Consider the following 11,852-nt stretch of genomic DNA (forward strand, 5'->3'; position numbering starts at 1 on the left):
CATTTAATTCATCATACTCTTCGTGTAAGTTGCCTCTTGTATAACTTCTAATGCATGGTTTCTTGTAGTTTCTTTTCTGCTTTCATGCTCAGTTGTTCTTCTACAAATTTTCTCTCAGGATCTCTCATTTTCTATTCTCTATAGATGTATCATGGATACATACTCTGATGTTCACTCTGGATGCATACTCAAATGCATACATGGACGCATGCCTTCAAGTCTGAAGTTTTGATATATTTATAGATCTTGGTATGTTACCGTTGGAATCTAGCCGTTGGGATTTGTTTGAATGTTGCTTTGAATGCTTCGTCTAGATTTGTTCATGAATGACAAGTGTTGCTCTTGGCAGAACCTTATCTTCAACATGATGATTTTAGTGGATGGCGTGTTTCTTTTGTTAAGCTTGTCTTTTTCCAACATGCTGCATGTGGCTTGCTTCTTCTTTTATCCTTGGGAGTTGTTCCTATTAAATGTTGTAGCCGTTTTGCATGTAATGATGTTTCTAACAACTCTCCCTTTGATTCTAAGCTCTTTGTATTTTATTTAATCTGTATGCTACGCTGTAGATTCTTCATTAGCTTGTACGTGACTTTTGTTGATGTTTGTATCTTACATGTCATAGCATTGTGTCTTCAGAACTTCTAACTTCAAAACTTCTAACTTCAGAACTTCTGATCTTTCTTCTTACGTGATCTTCTGATATTGCAAAAGCTTCTTGTTGTTGATATTTCTTGTTTATTTTCTTTGAAGATTATCTTGTTGAAGTCTAGCTTCTTGTGATACTGTTGTTGTTGCATATTCTTCTGAATGGTCTTGTTTTTCATTGTTGCATCTTTACTCCAGATTTGCTGATCTTGGTTTGTTTGACGTATTCTTAATTAGAACATCTGATGAATGATGTTTAGCTTCGTCAATCTTCTGGATAATTGATTTCATATCTGAGCCAGTTTCTAATGTAATTGTTGTACTCTTTTTTTTATGAATCTTGTATAAGCATAATATCTACACGCTAAATAAAACCATTAGTAATAAAATTGTTTCTTCAGAATACATACGTTTGCTTATCATCAAAACCAGATTCTGAACATAGATTCTCAATCTTGTTCTAACATGTTTTTCTCTTTTTTATTTTGTCAAAGGGGGAGAAGAGAATATAAGGAACTTAGTGAACAAGAGATTGCAAATTTTGTATTCTACGGAATGGATAAATTCATTGGGAGGGTACTCAATGAATTGAGCAGAAAATTTGCTTAGGTTTGCTTAGGTTTTTCTATCATCAAATGGGGGAGTATGTGAGGGCAAGGTACCTATATCCTTGTTTTAATGATGTCGAAAACTCATGATCTGGGTTGGCTCCATGGACAAACTTGCTATTATAATGAGTGGCATGGCATGGAAATCCTTGAAAACAAGCATTTTTGAAAGTTTTATTTGCTTGCGTCTACTCACGCTTCAGTTAGGTCGACTCACAGATTGTAGAAGATCATTGCACCAAGTTTGGGACTACTAGCGTCAACCCTTCTGGTCAAATCATACTAGGAGTTAGGTATTTGTAGTTTGTGTCGACGCATGCCCTATTATGGTCGACGCATTGCTGTTTCAAACATCATCCTACCAAGCTCGAGTTCGCTCACGTCGACTGGGCCTTCTGCATAGGTCGACCGCTCGTTGTTTTTCACCAAATTTTCTACTATGATGTTTGGTATTGACTATTGGGTAACTCACATATATTGATAAGTTTTTATCATTTGGGCACAACAAGAAAAAGTGAAAGATATATACATTGTGCTCATCATCTTCTTCCTCTCATATATTCATCAACAATTACACATAACAATTTTTGTTCATCAAAGTGCAGAGCTGTGTTGATAACGTTCAAATTGAAGATTGAGATTCAAATTTGGGTTGAACATTTGTGGTTTTTTCTTGAATAAAATCATTGGGGTTTTGTCCTCCATGGTTTTGAGGTTTTGGGGGTATTTGCACAAGTCTTTGCTTGAATAAATTCAGCCGAGTGTAAAGATTGGGAAACAGTGGTTTGCTCAATCAAGTAACAGTAACCGGAGGATTGCGAAGAAAGACTTGGGGTCAAATGTCTTGCAATCAAAATCAGCCAAGTGAAAGGTTTGAGGAACACAGTGTGCATGCAAATAAGTAGCGGTAACTGAAGGTTTGTTCGAAGAGTTTGGCATACTTGGTTCATCTCGAATCAAGGGAAGAGAAGAGCATAGTATCAAATTCAACAATTGTAAATTGAGTGTTGGTAACTATTTCTTCTCTTGTAAAACTTTGCTACTTAATACCATATATCCTAATTCTAGATTCTAGAGTTTGGGGCAGACATACCCTAGGCGAGGACGACAAGGGGAACTGCCTAAGCAAATCGCGTATTGTTTTTCTTTTCCGTAATTGTAATGATTGAAAAGTATCTTGAAAATTCATAGCATTCATTTTGATCGCTATCTAGTAACATCACCACTACATTTTAAGTAAAATTGAACTTGGTGTATTTTGCACACCAAGTGTTTGATAAATTGACAAACACACAAACTATTAAATTTATCTTAAACAAGTCATCAGAAATAGTAAGTACTCAATGATATTCTTTAAGCGTTTGGTTAATTGGCTATTGTATTGATTCAAATCTCATCATTTTTAGTCCATTCGATTTCGCATATCCAATCCTTCCAAAAACGGGACGTTTAGACGATTTTGATTTCGGAAGCTTTCGCGCTGTTTTAAAACAATTTTAAAAGCGCAATTTTTTAAATAACGGATCTATTCAACCCCCTTCTAGATATGTCCTATCGTCTAACACAACATATAATTGAACATGAGAAAAAGTTGATTGGGGAAGACATAACTTTTAATCAATTTACTTTATTTATTTATTTTAATTTTAAATTTCGCGTTGTTTTAAAACAACTTTAAAAGCGCAATTTTTTTAAATAACAGATCTATTTAACCCTCTTCTAGATCCGTCCTATCGTCAAACACAACATATAATTGACCATGAGAAAAAATTGATTGGGGAAGACATAACTTTTAATCAATTTACTTCATTTATTTATTTATTTTAATTTTAAATTTATTTTTTAAAATTTTAAATACCATACAGAATGGCACAATTATTATTAATTTAGTGCAATATTATTATAGTATACAATTCGTACTCAACATAATTCTCTCCCTTTTGCTTTATTTAGTTATTTAAATTTAAAATATCATACATAATGACACACTTATTATTGATTTGCTGACATTTACATTAGAATATTTAACTTCTTTGAAAATTTTAAAAGTGGCAATATTATTATAGTGTACAATTCTTGTCCAACACTATATTAATTACTTTATTAATTACTAGCATTCTCAGCCAACATGTACATTAATATCACAATATCATTTCCAGTATGTTAATATGCATTTTTCAAAATGTATTCAAATGTTTGGAAATCATAAATGTAAAACTACCAAGATTATATCACAGTACAACAATTAATAATAATAAATTTTTGTTTTTTATAAGGTCTTGCTAACGAGTGCCCTCGGGCATTCTTTAAGCATACTAAATAAAGAAAAAATTCTTTATAAATGTTATGATTTCAATCTCCAATGCATTTTCAATACTAGTTAGCATTTCCCATTTTTATTATATCAAAAAGTATAATCTCAATTGTCATTGGATCTCTAGGTAATTCTAAATATTTGATTAGGTACAATCACATCACATTTCTTAAAAAAGAGTACTCCATTGTCCTAAATTATAAGGGAAAATAAAAAATTATACTTATTTAAAAAAAACTAAAACATGATCATTTGAAGAATGTTTTTTTTATATTTTTGTTGAAATAAGTGTTATGGGTAAGGCAATTACAGGGCTCTGGAATTCAATGAATAAACTGGGAATCACTAATTTTTCAAATGAATTTGTTCCGATTGGTAAATTAGGGGAGATGGAGCAGCGAGACAAGAAAGGAGAATTGGAGTCAAAGGGAACAAATCTACTGTTTAACAAATGATAATTTTATCATTAAACATGAGAGGAGGAGGGAATAGGGCCAAAAGAAAGAGAGTGGGGGTTCAAGTGAAAAAAGGAGACATAGATATTTGTTTCATTCAAGAAACAAAACTCAGAGACTTAGATAGTGGCGTGGTTAGAGAGTTGTGGGGAGGTGATAGAGTAGAATGGTCGTATTCGAATGCGGTAGGGGCATCGGGAGGCATTTTAACAATGTGGAAAAAGGATTTCTTTACTCTTGTTCATAGTTTAAGAGGGGAAGACTTTCTTGGGCTTAGGTCGGAAAAGGACAGGAAGCTGATCTATTTCGTTAACGTTTATGCATCTTGTGATAATAATGTAAGATTGAGAACTTGGAAGAAGATTGTTGAATTCAAGAAGAGTTGTTTTCTGGGATCGTGGTGCATAAGAGGGGATTTTAATTCCATCACCTCTTCGGAGGAGAGGATTGGAAAATCCATTAGAAGTTAGAGAAAGGAGGTGGTAGAATTCAAGGGGTTCATAGAGGAAATGGAGGTAGTGGATCTTCCAACAATAGGCGGCAAGTTCAGGTGGTTCAGTAGTAATGGCAAAGCGATGAGAAGGGTAGACAGATTTCTTTTATCGGAAAAATACATAGAAGATTGAAAAGTGGAAGGTCAAATTATAGGTGAGAGGGACATTTCTGATCATGCTTCGATTTGGATAAAAGATAATAGAAAGAACAGGGGCCCTAAACCTTTCAAATTCAACAATTATTGGTTCAAACACATGGAGTTCTCTTCTTTTGTGACGAAGGAGTGGACCAATATTCATGTCAAGGGGTGAGGAGACTTTTGCTTGGTGGAGAAATTGAAAATTCTCAAGGTTCGGATCTATATGTGGAATAGAGAGGTGTACGGGTGGATAGACCTTAATATTGAGAAAGCGGGGGAGGAGATGAATGTTTTAGATAACATGTTTTTTCATTTTGCAGGTGATGTTCTGGAGGAGGTGGTGAAGAAGAGGTCTAAGGCGGTGGCGTTTTTTTGGGATAACATCAACAAAAAGGAAGGATTTCTTCGTCTAAAATCTAGACAACTTTGGTTATCAGAAGGAGATGGCAACACCTGATTTTTTCACAATTCTCTTATGGAAAGAGGAAGGAGAAATACGATGTGTTCTATTGGTTCAAACAGGGGTAGATTGGAGGAGGTTCATGAAATCAAAAAGTTTATTTTTGATCATTTCAAAAGGTTTTTTAAGGAGGAGGTGGAGTGTAGACCAGAGCCTAACGGGTTTTGCTTGAATTCGTTGTCAATGATTGATTCTATGGAACTTGAGAGACCTTTCTTAGAGGAGGAAATTAAGGAGGCTATTTGGGAGTGTGATGGGAATAAAAGTCCGGGTCCGGACGGGTAATTTGTTGTCCTTTTGCAATGATTTCCATTCAAAAGGAATTCTAGTTAAATCCATAACGTCTTCTTTTCTAGCTTTGATCCCTAAGAACAAAAATCTGCAAGACTTGTATGAGTATCGTCCAATTTGTCTAGTGGGGAGTATTTACAAAATCCTCGCGAAACTTCTCACCGCTAGAATCAAAGTTGTGATTGGTAAATTGGTGTCTCCTAACCAAACCACCTTTGTCCCGGGTAGGAATATGATGGACGGAGTTTTGATGGTGAATGAGATCCTAGATTGGGCAAAAAGGAAAAATAGAAGTTGTTTATTGCTCAAGGTTGACTTTGAGAAGGCGTGCGACTCAATCTCTTGGAACTACCTTAGGCTTGTAATGAAGAGAATGGGTTTCGGGAAAAGGTGGTTGAAGTGGATGGATGCTTGTGTTTTCACAAGCCATATGTCCGTTATAGTCAATGGGAGTGCAACGAAAGATTTTCCGGCTCAAAGAGGGTTGCGTCAAGGCGATCCTTTGTCCCCATTCCTTTTTCGTTTTAGCTATGGAAGGTTTAACCGCATTGGTCAAAAATCGGTGGAAGTGGGGAATTTCAAACCTTTCAAACATGGAGAAGAGGACTATGTGGATATTCTTCAATTCGCTGACGACACTGTCATCATATGAGAACCTTCTTTCTACAATCTTTGGAGCATGAAAGTTTTATTGAGAGCCTTTGAACTTATATCGGGTTTGAAAATAAACTTCATAAAAAGTAACATCCTAGGAGTGCATGTGGTAGATTGGTTGATGAACACGGCAACATCGTTCCTATCTTGTAAGAAAGGATCCATTCCTTTCAAATTTCTAGGCATATGGGTGGGTGTTAATCCTAGAAAGAAGAAAGGGTGGAAGGAGGTTATCGACAACATCAAGAGTAGACTCTCGTCGTGGAAGGGTATGAATATATCTATTGGAGGTAGGTTGACTCTTATTAACTTAATTCTCAATGCCATACCAAATTTCACTCTATCTTTTTACAAGGCCCCAAAGAAGATCATTCAAGAGATAAGAGGGCTCAAAAGTAATTTTTTGTGGAGAGCAAATGTTAACAAGAGGAGTATGCATTAGGTGAAGTGGGATATTGTGTGCAAAACAAAAAACAAAGGCAGATTGGGAGTTAGGGATGTTCGGAAAATGAACAAAGCTCTTCTACTCAAGTGGAAGTGGAGAATTCTAATGGAGAAAAATGCTATTTGAATTAGATTTATTGAGTTACGGTACCATAATCTGAATCTGAAGGTACAAGTGACTTGCGAGGACATCATTAATCATGACGACTTAATTTGGTGGAAGGATGTCACTCTTAACAATCTCAGTTTGGAAACTTTTGGGGAAGGTTTTTCTGGTTGTGTTAACTCTTCGTTTAATAATAGTGAGAACATTCTTTTTTGGCATAGTATTTGGTTGGGAGATCAAATCATTCGCGTCAGATTTCTGGAATTGTATGATCTTTCAACCAAAAAACTATGTTCCATGGCACAAATTGTTAACTGGGAGGATGGTATTTTTTGCTAGAACTCAAATTCTCTGTTTGCTACTGGTTTGAATACAGGTCTTGGAAATGATTTGTATCTACAAGTTGTGAGCACGGGTGTTGTGAGCATGGGAGGGGTTGTTGTACATCAGCAGTACCTACTTGATTTGCTGAACATAGCAACTTCATCAAATATGGAAGTGGACAGCTTTTGCATGGAAACTGAATGAGAATGGTAATTTCTCGGTGTCAAGTGTTGCGAAATTGGAGGAATCTCAAGACATGGCCTGGCAGTTATCAATAGTTAATAACATGAATATTATTTTGAACTCTAAGTTGCCTATTAGAATTAAGGTTTTTGCTTGGCAATACTTTTCCAACAGACTTCCGGTAAAAGATCTTTTGCTCCATAGGGGAATTTCAAATATCTCTTCGCTTGATTGTTTGTTTTGTTTGGATCAAACGGAGAATTCGGAACACTTGTTTCTTGATTATGTTGTGTCGAAGGAGATTTGGAAGAGAATATATCTTTGGTTGGGTGAAGACCTTCATTTATCTCTGGAGGAGTTTAGGAACTTTGAATCTTTCCAAGTCAAGTTAAAGGAGTCAAAGATCAAGATCAACACTATTTGGATAACAGCCATATGAAGTCTATGGCTCATGAGAAATACTATTATTTTTGAGAATATATCTTATAGGTTTGATGAGGTGATTTATAATGTAATTTTATTCTCATGGAGATGGTTGGCTTGATGCTATCCTTTGTCTCTCTAGTTTTTATGATTTGTACAAGAGACCAATGGATTGTTTCAACTCTTCTTAGAGTTTTGTGATGTAAGGGTGGTACCCCTAGTGCGATTTCTTAATTATCATTTGCCTATTGAAAAAAAAATTGCAAAGGAAGATGTAGAAACAAATTTTATTGGTTATTGGTTATAGATAAGAGCGAGTAAATTAAATGCAATTTGTATTTATCTTTATGAGAATAAGCAAAATATATTTTTCAAAACGGTAAACGTTAAATGTTTATGTTTTTCTTTTATAATTTGGGACAAAAATGCGAGGGAGTAAGTTTTAGATAGGAAAAACTCCAACTAAAATAGATTTGGTCATAGAAACAATAACTCTTTATCAATTTGGTCACATCACTTAATATTACTTAATCATTTTATCTTTTAATACTTATAATATGTGTGTGTCCAATATGTGTTTTTATTTGTGATAAAAATCTAATACATTAAAAAATAGATTGATCAAAGTCAAAATAATTATTATTAATTTTTTTTAGGCTTAAATAGTGTTTTCGTCCCTGTAAGTTAGTGTGTTTTTGATTTTGGTCCCTATATCTTTTTTTTTCCGGTCCAAGTCCCTATATGTTCATTCCGTGTTTGTTTTGGTCCCTAACGTTAAAGTTCTGTTAAAAAAACTATGACGTGGCAAACGTTGCTGACGTGGCAACCACTTTTTTATTTTTTCATTTTTTTAATTACTGACGTTGCAGCTAGTTTATTTCTTTTTTTTATTTATTGAAATTCCATGTAAGCATATTTTTTTGTTTGGATCTAATGTTAAAATAAAAAACTCTAAAATTTTGGTCCCAACAAGGGTTGAACCCATGCCCCTTACCCTTAAATGTTAATGTTCAACCACTAAGCCACACTTTCCATCCTGTTAGTGAAATGCAACATCATATATATTACATAAATGCTTCAGTATCAATAAGTAGTTAAAATATTTAAAACTTCAAATATTTATTTATTTAATAAAAACAAATATATATTTATTTAATACTTCAAATATTTATTTAATACTAATATCAAATAAATATGAAATAGTTAAATATTAAATATAATCAATTAAAAATTAAATAGTTAAGGTATGAATTTAATAAACTAATTAAATATTAAATAATGATTTTAATTAAAACTTAATTATTTTAATTGAATATTAAATAACTATTAAATAATTGATTATTTTAAATATTAAATAGTTAAGGTATATTTAGAAAAATAATTATTTTAAATGTTAAATAGTTAAGGTATATTTAACTATTGAATTTAATAAATTAATTAAATTTGAAAATTTTAATAAAATAATTATTTAATTTATATATGTTTTGGTTTAGGTCCCTAATTAGTTAGCGTGTGTTTTGTTTAGTCCTTGTATATATATATTCTTTGGTTTACATCTCTAATTCTGAAATTCTGCTACTGTATTTTTTGGTTTAGGTCCCTAATTCTGGGTTTCAACTATTAATATTTTAACTATTTAATTTATTAAATATTTCAACTATTTAATATATAAACTATTAATATTTTAACTTTTGAATCTATCAACTATTAATATTTTAAATATTAATAGTTGAAATATCCAATTACATTTTAAAAATATGTTTCAATAGTTATATACCTTAACTAATTAATATTTAAAATTATTAGTTTATTAAATATTTTAAGTATTTAATAACTATTTAATTTATTAAATAATTCATCTACTAATATTTTCATCTCATTGCTTAATCTATCTAAAACCAATGTGAATTCTTTCATGAGTGCTTAATCTAGTTGAAAAATTTAATAGTTAAAATATTAATAGTTTATATATTACTGCATATATTATTGTTTATTATTACTTTTTAATAAAAATAAAAATTAATACCAAAACTCAAAACAAAATATAATCTATTTAATAAATAAATTTCTGCACTATATAATATATAGATATGCATTGTCATTAATATACAAAGAATAGAAGTGGCCTAGTGGATGAGAAGTGTTTTGTTAGTGTAAATGGCATGGGTTCAACACTTGGTAGAATCAAACTTTTTAAGTTTTTCATTTTTAACCTTTAAGACTCAAAAGAAAGAAAAAAACAAAAAAGCGCCTACGTGGAAATTCTTGATTTTAAAAAAAATGAAAAATAAAAAAAATAGGTTGCCATGTCAGCAACGTTTTGATGGATCATTTTTAATTATGATAATTATTTTCTTTTTCTTAAATTTGGTTGGGTCGGCCCAATTTTTTAAAAGTTTTATATATTTATTTCTATATTTTCGTCATAAATATGTGTAACCTTAAATTTCATGAATCAACAAAGCCCATTGTGCCCATATGATTAGTGCAACAGTTCATAGCATATATATCTTTGAATTTTTTTATAAAAAAATGTTCAAGTCACTTTATGCAATATTAAATAAACAATTAATAATAGAATAAACTAAATTCAATTGATTGATATTGTTTGTAACAAAAAGATAACACATAAATTTATCTAAATAGATTTTACATACTCATAAAACAAATCAAAACATTAAAATAAATGTCATATTTGATATTAACATGGTTCAACAATAATTCCCAAATAAAATTCAACTTAAGGTTCAAAACAATAAATTAAAAAGAAAATAACTGCAAGATACAACGGTCTATTCTTTAAACATTTAGGATCTTTAACAACCGATGGCACCACAGTTGATATCATTCACAGTAATTGAATCGGGACTATCAGACAACCGCTCTCCCTATTTCCTCCATTTCAAAAGCTTCAATAACATGCGATTCGGCAAAGCACATCAATTCAGTGAGAATTCAAAGCTTCATCAACCTGAGATAACAACACTGAGAGCTATTACCTTCAACGTCTCAGCAGCAACTCCTTACAACCTGCAATCGAGTAAATTGGAATTGCGCTCAACTGAACCGTCAGACTAGTTCCAACCATGTGAGAAACTTCTTCTTTTTTGCAATTTTTGATATTAATATTATGTTTAGGTTAGACTGAAACGCACCCCTCTATAAATTGCATGAAAACGTAATTCATCGCCATTTAATTGCTACTTAAGTATTAAGATTTGTAAATTTTTTTTTTTATCCATTTATTATTATTTAAATTAACTAATGGCATATTTTATTTTATTTTTATTAATTCAAATGAGAAAATGAAAACTAATTTGTGAGAAATAATTGGAGAGAGGCGGGCCAACATTTGTTCTCACTTATTTCAATTTGTTTTGCTTTTTTAAATAAAATAAAAATCACTATCAGGAGTTAGTGCCCTCTTTCAGGTTCAATTCACAATATTAAAAATCAGCATCTTTAAATGTAACTATTGTGCAATTGAACCTAAAATTTTTTAAGAGAATACTTGAAGACTTTGATGAGAAACAAAAAGTTGTGACTATCCACTGTGATAATAATCAGTCATTGTGATAACTAAGAATCGATCTATCATAGAAGAACAAAACATATAATGATCAAATATCATTTTATTCGAGAAGTAATTGTAGATGAGGAGGTGCATATGAGTTTTTGCAAGACAAATGATCAAATTGTTTATATTTTTGGAAGACAAATAATTAAATTGTTGATATTTTCACAAACGCTCTTCCTAAAAAAAATTAAAATATTGAGACAGTGTTTTAAAAATTGGACCGGACCGGTCGATCGGACCAGTCGAATTGAGAAACGGTCAGATAATCGGTCTGGTTTAGCTGAATCGGGAATGTCATTGAACGGGAGTGAACCGATCAAAACAACTAAAACCGAGAAAACCGACGGTTTTTGTGAACCGGCGGTTTAAATGCATTTCTTAATTTTTTTAATTTTTTTAGTTTTTAAAAATTAAAACAACATCATTTTGACTATTTTAATGAAAAATTAAAATAAAAAATAAAAAAATTATTTCAGATACGGTTGACTTTGTTACCGATAATTTTTAGGGTTAAATAAGTTTTTGGTCCCTATAAATATTGCAGTTTTCATTTTTAGTCCCTCCCTACCTTTAGGCAACGGTTTTTATAAAAAAACCGTTGCCAAAACCAGCTAAAACCGTTGCCAAAACCTATGAGGGACTGAAAATAAAACTGCAATATTTATAGGGAACAAAAACTTATTTAACCCTAATTTTTATATTGAAAAAGGAGAACATTGAAACAATTTTTTTAT

Source organism: Vicia villosa, unplaced genomic scaffold (assembly GCF_029867415.1).
Source record: "Vicia villosa cultivar HV-30 ecotype Madison, WI unplaced genomic scaffold, Vvil1.0 ctg.000291F_1_1, whole genome shotgun sequence".
Lineage (NCBI taxonomy): Eukaryota > Viridiplantae > Streptophyta > Magnoliopsida > Fabales > Fabaceae > Vicia > Vicia villosa.